The sequence below is a fragment of the Mauremys mutica genome, chromosome 2 (genome assembly GCF_020497125.1).
Source record: "Mauremys mutica isolate MM-2020 ecotype Southern chromosome 2, ASM2049712v1, whole genome shotgun sequence".
Taxonomy (NCBI): domain Eukaryota; kingdom Metazoa; phylum Chordata; order Testudines; family Geoemydidae; genus Mauremys; species Mauremys mutica.
Window position 1 is genome coordinate 142,822,831 of NC_059073.1, and position 13,923 is coordinate 142,836,753.

Here is a 13,923-nt window from a genome sequence, read left to right on the forward strand (position 1 = left end):
CATGAATGCTGGAATGGATTACCTAGGGAGGTGGTGGAATCTCCTTCCTAAGAGGTTTTTAAGGCCCAGCTTGACAAAGCCCTGGCTGGGATGATTTAGTTGGTGTTGGTCCTGCTTTGCCAGGGGGTTGGACTAGATGACCTCCTGAGGTCCTTTCCAACCCTGATATTCTATGATTAATTTCGGAGGGGGCTGGGGGTGACCTAATATTTAACCCCTCCCGTTGCATCCCAAACAGGTACTGTATCTTCAAGTACATCACAGATTTTTGTCCAGTTGGAGGGTTGTGTGCCAAGCCTGTTATCTCCCCTGCACTAGGCTGCTGCTTATTTCCCCCTAAATACTGATTTGCAGATCACGGTGCTGCTTATCTTTATCGTCCATTGGTTCTATGCTTCCACAAAGCAGCACACAATGCGGTATATTCACTTGTATGGTTTCCCCCCTGTTATTCTGCCAAAGGGCCTTCTGAGCTCTAAGGCGTCAGTTGAAGAAGCAGCACCAAAAAATAAATATTTTCCTTTGTCATTTCCAAGCAAGGCTGTGCAGAGTGGAAGGGGAGGGGAGGGGAAGGGAAGGGAAGAAATGTGGTAGCCATGAGACCTTCCTGCATGCTAAATCTTTCTGCCATTGAAGCCAGCAACAAAACTCCCCATTTGCCTTCAGTGGAGCAGGATTAAGCCCCATAGGTAGAGCTGAGTGACATTTTTCAATTACAACTTTAAAAAAACCAACCACCTAAAAATGCAGATTTGGGTTGACCAAAACATTTTGCGAATTCATGTCAGCTTGGGCAAATTGTTTTGGTCCAAACCGGAAAAGGAAAAAAAATCTGAAATGTTGCAACAAATCATTCAATAGCGATTTAGTTACCATTCACCCTAATACTCCACCAGTTGGGGCACTCAGCAAGGCTGGGGGAGACCCAGGTTTGAATCCCTGCTCTGGAGTAGGCATTTGAAAACAGGTTTTTGTCTTTCTCCCCAACCACCGTGCTATAGAGTCATTCTTACCGCCTACCTGGCCAGGGGCAATTGATGCATTTTATACAAAGCCAGGACTTTCTTAAGATCAGGCCCCTTTCAGGTGTCTCAAGTTGGGTGCCCAAATCTGAGCACCCAAAATCATTAATGACTTTTGAAACTCTTGGCTTTAATGTCTCTGGTCCCCTTCTGTAAAATGAGGATAATAGCACTCTCCTACCTCCCACTGGGGTTTTGAAGATAAATGCACTGAACACTGTGCAGGTCTCCATGTGGGGATGAGAGTTGTAGCAGTATCTGAGATACATAATCAGGGATGAATCCTCTAATTAGGAGCTCAGCACTTCAGGCCCTTGATGTTTTCCTCAGTAATGTCAGCACCCCCTGTGACATAACCTATATGCAACCATCCACCAGCACCGTGGCAACCTGTCTGGAACTTGGAGGTACATGAAACAAGCATATGGGTGACATGTGTTAACACATCTAGGGGCAAGATTAGGTCCTCAAAGCTTACCACCATATGAATTACTCTGAATACACTTAGGTCAAGACACTTTTGTGGGCTGCTTAACTTGAGGCTCCTATGTAAATGGGAGCTCCACAGTGCTCAGCTGTTTTGAAAATCAGGAGCCATATGGACTAGGCATCCATTTCTGGTCATCTTGGCCTTTTTGTTTTTTTCTCCAGTAGCCTTAAAAGTTTAATCATATTCCATGAAACCTTGAGAACGTTTTGGAAATGCTTTGAAGTAATGATTGCTCTAGTTTGCCCTCTCACTGTTATCACAGTGAGAAAAAGAATCCGTGGTGGGTTCATAAGACTTTTAGAAACTAGGTCAATTACAGAGCAAGTACTGTGATACTTCCAAGGATCTCAGGGAAAGCTCTTACAGTTATTCAGAGTGAACACTTCAATCAAGGTGCATTTTTGGGTATCACACTCAGGGCCAGTGCAACCATTTAGGCGACCTAGGCGGTCGCCTAGGGTGCTAGGATTTGGGAGGCACCATTTTCTTCGGCAGCGACCGCGGTGGTCAGATCTTCAGCCACCCCGGTCGCTGCCGGCATTTAGGCGGAGGGAGCTGGGGCAGGGGAGGGCAGGAAGGGCCGCCTGCAGCAAGTAAGGGGGGGGGGGGTGCGGCAGGCAGGGGAACTCCCCGCCCCAGCTGACACCTGCCCCGCCTCCTCCCCGAGCATGCTGAGGCGGGAGAAGTGAGCTGCTTCACTTCTCCAATCAGCTTAGGCGCCGCAAGCCTGGGAGGTGGGAGAAGTGAAGCAGCGACGGTGTGCTCGGGGTGCTCGTGCACGGAGCAGGGGTGAGCTGGGGTGGGGGGGTGCCTCAGGGCGGAGGTGGGGGATGGGGAGCTGCCGCAGGGGGGGCGCCTCAGGGCGGAGGGGGGAGCTGCTGCGGGAGGGGGGCGGGGACGCCTCAGGGCTGGGGCACGGTGGGGGGGAGGGCGCAAGGTGGAAGTTTCGCCTAGGGCGCGAAACATCCTTGCACCGGCCCTGATCACACTGAGTTGAAATCTGACAGATCATCCCAGACTCCTGCTTGGTCAGGAATGGCAGATGACTGAAGAAATCAGAAATCTGCTTAAAGCAAGGAAGAGTGAGGAAAGTTTGCTTGAGTCCAGGAATTGAAATTATTTCCTTGCATTTGTTTGAAGTTCTGTAGTTACTGATAAGAAACTTCCATGTGTGATAAGAAACTTCACTCAGCCTAACAAAACTTTGTTGGCAGGTTTAAATCAGCTGAAAAGCAAGTGCTGACATACAAGTCTTCCTGCCATGGTGGTTTAGAAAAAGGAACTACAGAGAGATTTACAGAAGTTAGATGCTTTGGGGACATACTCAGGGGCGGCTCTAGCGATTTTGCCGCCTCAAGCACGGCAGCACGCCCCGGGGGGCGCTCTGCCGGTCGCTGGTCCCGCGGCTCCGGTGGACCTCCTGCGGCATGCTGCCCCAAGCACGCGCTTGGCGTGCTGGGGCCTGGAGCCGCCACCCTGGACATACTTTAGCCAGAACACATCTAGCAGCTACATATTTGTATTTTGAGAGGCCCAAATGGCCTACCAGATTAAGTACGGGAATGAGAATCAAAACATTTGGATTCTCTTCCCAGCTCTGGCACTGTTTGTCTGTGGGCCAGTCTCTTCACTGCTCTCTGCCTCAGTTTCCCATCTGAAAATTTGGGCTAATGCCTACCTCACAGAGGGATTGGTGGGTTAATATTTGTAAAGCATTTTGAACATTTCAAATGCTGCATGGATGCTGTGTTATTAATTGAAAAGGAATTATATTAACATAGAACAAAACCCAGGTTTCTTGTATCCCAATAGAGCACTCTGTCCACTTGGCCACCCTGACTCACAAAAAAATAAAAACAAAAAACCCCATAAATTTTTGTGGGTTATTTGCTGGTCCAAAGTTTCCCATGAGTGATGTAAATGGAACAGCTGTTCTACCTGTCTTAGAGGTTTATACTGCCATCCATCTGAGCACCTTAAAATCAATAACACTAGTGAAGACCTGAGTGGAATCTCTGGCACGTCTCCCTTTTTAGGATAAAAACCTCTGCTTTGGAGTATTTCTTTTTTGGCTTGTTTCTTTACTTTTTTTTTTTTTGGTTAGTTGATTTGTTTGGTTGCTAAAGGTTTTTGTTTTTAATTAATTGCTTTCTTTTTGGGGGAGAAGGGGTTGTCCAGGCAGAGGAGAGAGTCAATGTTGTGAGTGCTTTCAGAGTAGCAGCCGTGTTAATCTGTATCCGCAAACAGAACAGGAGTAAATTTGTTAGTCTCTAAGGTGCTAGAAGTAATGTTGTGAGTGACATTCTTGCTGTGGTGGAAAGACTTCTACAAAGAGGAAAGTCACGCAGGTGATCTACTATAACCTTAAATCCTACAGCACCAATGACACTTCTGGACCATGCTTACAATGGCAGGCAGATTACAGAAGCATATAGGCTGATGCCCCAAGGAGCAAAGATCCCACTGACTTCAGTGTGAGCAGGATTGAGCCCATAGAGACTAGAGATACAAGAGTCAATGCCGGGTTATTTCTGATTGTGTTTTGGGTAGTGTTTTGTCCAGTCTAGCTTTGAATGCATCAAGTACCATGCAGACACCAAAGACCATCATCACAAGAGCCAATTTGCCACAAATAGACTGTAAAGAATTTTAAGCCCCAGAGCTCTACTAGACATAAAGAGATGTTTTAGAAATCTCAGGAGAGACACACACATTTAGTCATACCTCTGCCTCACTTGTCAGTGTGTGCTCTAAAGGCCAGATCCTCAGCCAGTGTAAATCAGGGTAGCTCCATGGACTTCAACAGAGCTCTGCTGATTTATATCAGGTGAGCATCAGCCTCTGTGTATTTATGTAATGGCAGTTTGTGTTCTTTCCTATTTGCCTCAGAAATAAAGCAGAAAATGAAAAGATCAGGGTCTGAATGAATTCTAACATGCTTAGCTAATACTCATTAGCATGTAGATCTTCAATAGGACAGACTGAAGAAAAGGCATGAATCTGTGCCAATCCCTCTGTTAATTAGCAGCAACACATTTGCTTTTCTGTTGCTGTTGCTGACCAAAGGAACTGGTGTTTCAGAGTCTGTCTCGGGCTGTGCTGTCTGAAACTGGGGCAGCTTTGAAACCAAGAAGAGAAGCAACAAAGAATCCTGTGGCACCTTATAGACTAACAGACGTTTTGCAGCATGAGCTTTCGTGGGTGAATACCCACTTCTTCAGATGCAAGAAGAGAAGGAAACTAGCTTCAAAAGAATGCAGTGTTCCATCAGTCCTGTAAGCTTATTCTTATGTGAGTACATGTGAGTGTTCACAGCAGTATTTTGAGTAAAGCTTTCTTGAATCAGTGAGAGCTTGCAGGATCAGGTCCCATAACTTTACAGGCTGGATTTTCAGCAGGCTGCTTTAATTACACCTTGTGATAGACCCAGGCCAGTTGGGTACAGCAGAATAGCAGAAGGCAGATATACTGGCCACTGGATTAACAGTTTTCTGTTCCCTGACTGACCAGAGCAGGGGCTGCTCCAGGCTAATGAGAACACCTGACTCTAATTCACCTGCAAAGAGTCAGGTGAGGCCATTAAGTTAATGTCACCACCTGACTCTAATTAAGGCCCCGCTGATACTATAAAAAGGGCTCACTCCAGTTAGCCAGAGGACAGGAAGTGTGGCTGAAGGGCTGGTTAATGAAGATACCCTCAAGCCCTAAGGTAAGGGTGAAGAAGGGAGACGCAGGAGAGCTGTGGGGAAGTGGCCCAGGGAAATATAGCAACTCTGGCAGTGAAAGGTTGGTTGCCAACAGCTGCTACCATTAGGGTTCCTGGGCTGGATCCCAGAGTAGAGGGTGGGCCTGGGTTTCCCCCAACCCACCACTACAGGAACAGCTCCTGGGAGGGGAAGTCAGGCCCCTGTCAGGACAGGAGGCTAAACTGTTCTGAAATAAGCCCCCAGGGATAACAGAGACTGTGGGAGTTCTCTCACCAACCTCCTTGCTGGCCTATGATGAAAAGGGCTCAGTAGACTGTAACCCTGGCCCTAGAGAGAGAAGGGCTACGTGGAGGGTCATAGTGAGCCACTGAGGCTGGCATAAACCGCCTAGAAGCGCAGGACCCATGGGAGCAAGGTCAGAGCTCTGCCACAATCTGCAAAATGGGCAAGTACAACATTGTTGCATGCAAAAAGGAAAAAAAAAAGGGGGGGGGGGAAAGGAGGGCACGGTTGGGGATGCACTTCCAAATACTGAAGGTATAGCTAAGGAGGCATGTTGAAAATTTTCGCCTAATTATAAAGTGACCTATACTAGTGCCTTATCCCAAGAAAATAACTTTAAGCTAAAGTGAAGCCTTTTAGACATTGGTGGTGGCTTCTGAGAACTCCCTAATATCCATGTTTGTGGCTAAGCATGGGACTTAGATTATTAGGGTTGGAAGGGACTTCATTGGTTCTACAATAGGAAATCTCTCCCCATTGTCCAGTGTTTGGAATATGCCAGGTTAGGTCAGGGGTGCTTTTGGCTCACTGTGTTCAGTCAACATAACATGAAAGATGAACATGCAGGTTTTAGTCATGGCACTTCATGACCTACTAGAAGGAGCTCGGCTATTACAGCAATGAAGGTGGCATAATAACCTTTATTTGTATTATAGTAATGCCTATGATCCTCAGTCATGGACCAGGAGCCCCTTGTGCTAGCCTCTGTACAAACAGAAAGATGGTCTCGCCACAAAGAGCTTACAGCTGAAGTATAAGAGAAGAGACAACAGGTGGATGCAGGCAGACAGGGGAGTATAAGGAAACAATGAGGCAATGTCGGTTAGCGTGATATGCAGTCGCTTCAGCACAGCAGCATTAACAGAAAAGAACACAACAGGTGAGTGGTGTTGCTGATCATTGTATTTTCAATTTGTTGGTGCAAAAGGGGAGATTAGCTTTTAAAAAACTTGGGTGGGATTTTCAAAGCTGCCTCTGCGGGGGTTGGGCACTCATTTCCCACTGAAAATTGGACAGCCACAGCCCTTTGGTAGCTTTGATTAATTTCAGCCTGGGCCTCCAACATGTATTGCCAGTCAATGCCTGTATTCACATTTATGTGTAGGAAGCAGTTAGGTGCATTTGGGTTTGGTGCAGCGTAATGCAAGGTTAGGCTCAAGTTTCAGTTTTCTTTTTACACCAGTGCTGCACAGGGGGACTGGGTGGCTCGGGGGATTGTTGGTAACGCACAGTGCTGTTCGCCTCTAGGCTGCTGGGCTGAATCAACCTGAGATGATTAGTGACAGAGAGTTACCAAATGGCTATTCAGTGTCCTGTGTGAAAGGAGTTGGCAGTTTCTGTCTAGATGATAATTGGTCCCCATCTTCCCACCATTCATGTTGGCAGCCTCAAGAAAGGTGCTGAGAACTGAATGAGGTGTCGTAGACATGTCAGGCTGGAAGAGCCCTCAAGAGGTCATCAAGTCCAGCTCCCTGCGCTGAGGCAGAACCAGGTAAATCTAGACAATTCCTGACAAGTGTTTGTCCAACCTGTTCTTAAAACCTCCGATGATGGGGATTCCCCCACCTCCCTTGGAAGCCTGGTCCAGTGTCTATCTCTCCTTACAGTTTAGATATTAGGGAAAAATTTCTAACCTCAATCACCCTTGCTGCAGACGAAGCCCATTGCTTCTTGACCGACCTTCAGTGGACATGGAAAGCAATTGATCACAGTCCTCTTTATAACAGCCCTTAACATATTGGAAGACTTATCAGGTTCCCTCTCATTCAGGCCCCCTCTCAGGCATCTTTCAAGTTTGTTTTTAACCTTTCCTCACAGATCAGAGTTTCTAAAACTTTTGTTGGTTTTGTTGCTCTTTGGACTCTCTCCAATTTGTCCAAATCTTAAAGTGTGATGCTCAGAAATTGGACCCAATACCGTAGCTGAAACCTCACCAGTGCAAGTAGAGTGGGACAATTCTTTCCTGTGTTTCACATACAGCACTCCTGTTAATTAGGTTTTGCTTCTTATTCAAAGTGTTGCTAATTATCTCTACCTATTAATATCATATTGTGTACATTACTGTCATCTGAGTGCTAAAGCACTCTCGGGGGTGGGGAAGGGGGAACCAGCCATTAGCTGGCATGTTGAAAATTAGGGTTCCTGGGCTGGATCCCAGAGTAGAGGGTGGGCCTGGGTTTTTCACAGCTGCATCACAATGTTGACTCAGATTCAATTTGTGATCCACTATAACCACCAGATTCTTTTCAGCAGTACTGCCACCTAGCCAGTTATTCCCCATTTTATAGTTGTGCATTTCATTTTTCCTTCCTAAGTGAAGTACTCTGCGCTTGTCTGTCTTGAATTTCATTTCGATGAATTCAGAGCAGCTCTCCAATTTGTCAAGGTCATTTAGAATTCTAATTCTAATGAAATTGAAATGCCCTTTGCTCCTTAGTAAATAGTCCAGAATTTAAGGAGAGGCTTACGCTGCATCCACTCTGTGCATAAACAAAAGTCTTTAGTCAGCAGACCTCTCAGTCTGGAACCTTTCGCAGGCATTAGCATGAATGAAATTCACCCCTGTACAAGGGAGCCAGCATGCAATCTAGGCACCCTAGAAGCCCCATCGCATTACACTGGAGTGAATTTCAGCAAGCTTATTTTTGTTTGGTTTTGTAACACAAATAACAGAGCTCTGTGCTATTACTGGAGCATGTTACATTATTCAATAAAAAAATGAGAGAAATATTACAGTGAAACTGCATAGCTATTAGCTAATGGCTGGTTCCCCCTTCCCCACTCCCCAGAGTGCTTTAGCACTAAGATGACAGTAATGTACACAATATGATATTAATAGGTAGAAATAATTAGCAACACTTTGAATAAGAAGCAAAGTGTTGCTAACAGCAGCTATGGTTCCTAATATGCTCAAAACAATAATACTGCTCGGAGAGAATGTGGGAGTTTTTGTTGGAAGCCGTTCCCTTTTTAATTTAATAATGGCTCAGAAACAAAACTGAGGCTGTGCCAGTAGTGTGAGCTGTGAACTTCATGCCAAGAAAAGAACAAAGCATAGGAAGAGCAGATCAGGCAGATTCAACTTCTGTTTCAATGCCTTTTTCAAGCAGTTTATGGACTTTGTTCTATTTTATTAGGCGGGAAATATCTGAAACAATTAGGGCCTAATCCAGGTAGATTTAAGTAGCACATAGACCTAGCATTGACCCTTTGCACATGGATGGATTGCACCCAAGCATGACAAAAAGTTGAACACTCTAATTCCAGATGGTTAATATCATTTGAAAGAAGGTAAAATTGAGAGAGGCAAGGTAGGTGAAGTAATATATTTTTCTAGACCAACTTCTCATGGTGGAAGGTCCACGGTTTCAAGCTACACAGAGCTCTTCAGATCTGGGCAAGGAAGCAGAACATTTGACTACATACTAATTGGGGCAGATTGTTGAGCTGAACAGGTAACACAGACGGGAGGTGATCACTCTGAAATGAAGTGGGCAAATGGGGGCTCCGATTGTTGTGTATTAAGGGACCGACATAGACAACTAAGGGTATGTTGCAAAGGATTGTAATGAGCCATAAAACCACTGTCCTGTCTCCATTCCATGACTGTTTTGGAAATGTCAACTTTTTGTCCTGATTTGGGATGAAAACAAATATTGCAACATTACAATGACCTGTGGGATGAAAATTTTGAGTTTTGCTCAGTTCCAGCAAACATATCTTGATGGTGATATTGACATTTTAATTATTTTGGCTGTGGTGTTTCTAATGAAGATTTTCATTACTCTGTCTTTAATTTAAAATCCATGTATTCTGCATCAGTGCTCCAAAAACCAAATCCTCTTCCCCTCCCCCCACCAAAACTCCCCCGGTACGTTTGTTGTTTTTCCCCCAATACATCACTTGAAAAATAATTCCCTGACCCTACCTCCCCCCACCCCCCCACGTGCTCTCACAAATCTTGTAATTCATGTTTATAGTCGTATATGCAGGAGGAATCAATGGGCAGCCCATGGTCCAAATCCAAACTGCAGGATGCGCCATGGGAGGTGCACTAGGACTGAAGACACCCCCCCCCAGTCTCCCCAAGGCTGAAGCCCTGCATCCTGGTGCGAGTCTCTGTGGGGTTGAAGCCCCATGTCCCATTATGGCTGAAGCCCCATGGGAGGCACATCCTTGGGGTTTCATTCCCACTGGGTGGGTGGGGGGGGGGAGGGGTCGGTCCCGGCTTGCTTCCCACCAGGCTGAAGCTCTGAGTCCGGGCACATCCTGCAGTCCACTGAAAAGCCTCTGGCGGTCCAGATTTGGACTGTGGGCCGCCTATTGACTACCCCTGCCCTAACCTAATGCCTAGTCCTGTAGGCCATCCCCTCCAATATGATGCCACAGAAGAGTGGTATGAATAAGTGTATGCCTGTGCTCTGAAAACAGTGGGCCAAAGGCCTTGTCTACACTCAAAAGTTGTACTGCTTTCAGGGCTGCCCCGGGGGGGCGGTAAGTGGGGCAATTTGCCCCAGGTCCTGGGCCTCTCAGGGGCCCCCATGAGAATATAGTATTGCAACTTTTTATGGAAGGGGCCCCTGAAATTGCTTTGCTCCAGGCCCCCTGAATCCTCTGGGCGGCCCTGACTGCTTGAACTATACTGGTATAGCTAAAACAGTGTTCAACTCCATACAGGACACAGAATAAGCCCCTTCATACCAGTGTAACTCTGGTTATACAGTTATAACTATTTTGGTTTAAAAAAATCACCCCCTAATTGCAATAGGCAAATCTTATACTGGTATAACTATCGACCAGGCCAAAGACCGTGGGCCAAATGTTGTTGTAATTCAATACAGATGCGTGTGCTTATACCAGGTCTGAATCTGCACCACCGAATTAAACGTTGTTTTAATCCTTTAAAATGTTAGATCACTCCCATGCTGTTACAAGCAGTGTCTTCTTAAACAGCCTTCCTATTCTACAGGCCTTGCTAGGTATATTTGACAGAGGAAATCAATGTTGGGGAAACACTGTCAGCCTTTATATTAACCAGTGCTCATTCATAAAGGGGCAGCTGTTGTTCGCTGTCAAATGATAAGGTTTCTACAGTGAACAAGAGAGCCCTTGTTCAGGTGACTCTCAACCTTCAAATTACTGTGCAGACTGGAGTGTACTTTGGAAGGATTAGAGCGCAGATGTACATGTGGAAAGTACTGCAGTAATTTCTTCTTCTTCAGAGCCTGTAAAGGATATCTGTGACAGACATGGCAACTTCCTGCAATATCTTTGGGAGATCTGAGGGCATTAAGTTTATGTATCATTGTGGGCAAGAGCTAAAAACAGTGAGTGGTGATTAGATAAATTCACTCAGGTTGTAACTCCTCCAAAGAGGCTCCCATGTACTGATCCAAACTGGATTCTCCAGAGACCAGCAGATGAAGAAAGGACTTTTGGACACATAGTCTGATTTTAAAATGATGGCTGGCCTTTGTTCTGAGCCAGCAAATGGACAGGACCTTCTGGCCAAAGGGATGGCCCAATCCTAAGCAAAAGGTTGAGGGAAATGATACCAGCCACTGCCTTTGTGCAGATGCGGGTGGGGGTGGTGATCTCTAGTCAGCTTATTAGGATGTGGGTATGTTCTTTTACTGTCTTTAATGTGTTTTGTCTGTAGTGCCTTCACCATTGCACTTCATGTAGACATACCTGACCTAGCTTTAATCTAGCTAGTATGGGTTGCAATGCAGGTTAGTCACTCAAGTAATTACCCAAGGTTGCAGGCAGACTTCTACATCTGTGCTGGAGCCCATGCTGCTGTGACGTCACTGCTTCAAGACCCATCCTCGCTTTGGTCTAGCTAGCTCAGAGATGTTTACACAAGCTGCAGTCACATCCGTGACTGCAGTGTAGACATACCCTGAGCACGAGTGGGAATCAACCCCTCCCACGGCAGAGCAGTTCATCTTCTTGTTACCTGTTTCAGGGGAAACACGGAGCCCTGATTTCTGGTCTTTGCAGGTTAAAAAAGCCTTCTGAGTGATCTTTAAAGCAGACCACAGAAAAGACTCAAAATGCTGTTTGCAGCGTTGTTGTAGCTGTATTGGTCCCAGCAGCTGTTCCAATAAAAGATATTAGCTCACCCACTTTGTCTCTCTCAAAATGATCACATTCTGAATGCTTGCTTTGACACCCTAGAATTTAGAATCAGACACTTCAGTGCTTTCATGAGATGTCTCTTCTCCCCTCGCGTCTTCGCGGAGTTAAAACCAAATTAATTGAAAAATGGCATAGAGATGGGGCTGACTGACATGGGAGAAAACAAACACAGCCATTTACCAGGCAGGAAAACATGCTGTTCTCTGGCAAGCATCAACGCTCTGTGTGAGAGGAAAACAAACCAGGGAATTCTAATGTTCTGTCATCTCCTCCAGCTCAAGTTATGAATCCTCCAAATTCTGCGAAACATTAGCAACAGCCACCTATTGGCAGTTGTGGAATTCTAACCATTATGCTATTTGGCAATAATCCCAGAGGAGGGAAGAGAAGCTGGAGGGCACATGCGTGCTATTTGGAGGTTGCAATTTGCCGACTCTCTGAAACCCTTCAGTAATGTACGAAGTAAAAATAAATAACATGGGGCAGATTACAGTGATGCCATTATAGTCCCAACTGAGGGGACCATTTTACCCACAGAGGTACAATGATTTTGCAGTAGAACAAATTGAAGTCTATTCATTTATAGCACCCGCCCACAGTGGAACACAATGCATTTCTAAAGACCGGGAACAGATTCTTCCTACAGCAAAACCAAAACATATCATTTCAGCCCTAAGGCTTTACTTTGCTTTCACTCCCTTGGATAGCGCTTTTTTTCCCCTGTAAATATTTCCAAGCCTTTTTTTATTGCTTATGAAAGGTGCCAGGCTTGAGCACGCAGGAGATTCAAGCCTTTACTGGGCCTAACCAGAAATGCAGGCATTATGGCAATACCCATGGTTTTACATTTCAGCTGGAGTCCAGGAACTGCAAATCCATTCTTAGCAAAGATGATGTTTAACAGCACCTAACATTTAGTTTCCAGCAACTAAAGACATAATTGTGAAGTTTACATCTGTGTTGGACTGGAATCATTGCACCTGAACGTTCCCCAGGGGGTTATTTTGGACCCTGATTGCTGGCAAATTTAGAAGCACATTTGCTATAGAACATGTGTCCTGTTATTAGAGTATAAATGACTCCCAGCTGATTAAGATTATGTTAAAAATAAAATCTACATGACACAGACAGCTCAGACTGTTACAACTGCAAAGAAATAAAGAGCCCACTCTTTCTTTGATTTTACATAGCACAGCAATGTAGAAATGACCAAAATACTTGATTAATCACATGCAGAATCATAGAATATCAGGGTTGGGGAAGGGACCTCAGGAGGTCATCTAGTCCAACCCCCTGCTCAAAGCAGGACCAATCTCCAACTAAATCATCCCAGTCAGGGCTTTGTCAAGCCGGGCCTTAAAAACCTTATTCAAGCGTGAGGTTACTAGTCATCTTTTAAGAGAATTAACGGATAGCCCCTGGTCAGACCTTAGCCCGTGTAATTCAGAGCACAAATGCTCAGTTGCAAACTTGGAGTCCTTAGCAGAGACTGAGGGCATGTCTACACTACAGAGGCACAGCTATGGTGCTGCAGCAGGGCCCCTATCGCACCATCGTGTAGACACTTCCTATGTTAACGGAAGGGGTTTTTCCCATTGATATAGTTAATCCACCTCTCCGAGATAGTTGACAGAAGAATTCTTCCATCAAACTAGCTGTGTCTATTCCAGGGATTAGACTGCGAACTGCATCGCACAGGGAGAGAAATTTTTCACAGCTCTGAGTGACCTAGCTAGGTCAATCTAATTTTTAAGTGTAGACCAGGCCTGAGTGCTTTTGTACAGCTGGGGAAGTTCACAAATACAGCTCCCACTGTTATCTGGACAGTGTTTGCTTAGTGGGGTAGCCCTTTCTCAGGCCAGGTCTATGCTACAAAAGATTTGTCAGTGTAGCATGTCAATCGGGGTGTGAAAACCCGCCTCGGTCCCTAGCTGACAGCTATGCCAGCAAAACTTCCAGTGTAGACATAGTTATGGTGACAGTAAAATGCTTCTCTTCGCACAGCCAAGATCTTTCAGGGAAGGGGTGTTGTTATGAAGACAGAAAAACCGTCTATCTGCATCAGCTGTATCTGTGTTAGATAACTCTGCATTCGTAGTGTAGACAAGGCATCACTTATTCGTCACCTGCGTGGGAGCAGAGATGGGGGGGGGGTTTGAGGTGAAGGTGGCTTTAAACCACCTTTGTGCTCTCTGTACTCTGGGACCACGCCCTGCCTGGCTCCTGGTGCAAATTAGAGCAGTCTTATGGCTACTCTAAGTTATGCTTTGCTTCCCAGCCC

General features: G+C 45.7%; 1 protein-coding gene and 1 long non-coding RNA gene across 2 annotated transcripts in view; one reads left to right on the forward strand and one right to left on the reverse strand.

Moving 5' to 3' along the window:
- Nucleotides 1–13,923, reverse strand: part of LOC123364620 (pyroglutamylated RF-amide peptide receptor-like) — a 120,366-nt gene that overhangs the window by 71,558 nt on the left and 34,885 nt on the right. The gene's annotated exons all lie outside the window — the stretch shown is intronic.
- On the forward strand, nt 6,163–8,970 carry LOC123364621. The gene is made up of 3 exons (XR_006577182.1): nt 6,163–6,381; nt 6,888–6,993; nt 8,839–8,970. It is a non-coding gene; the product is annotated as an uncharacterized LOC123364621 (long non-coding RNA).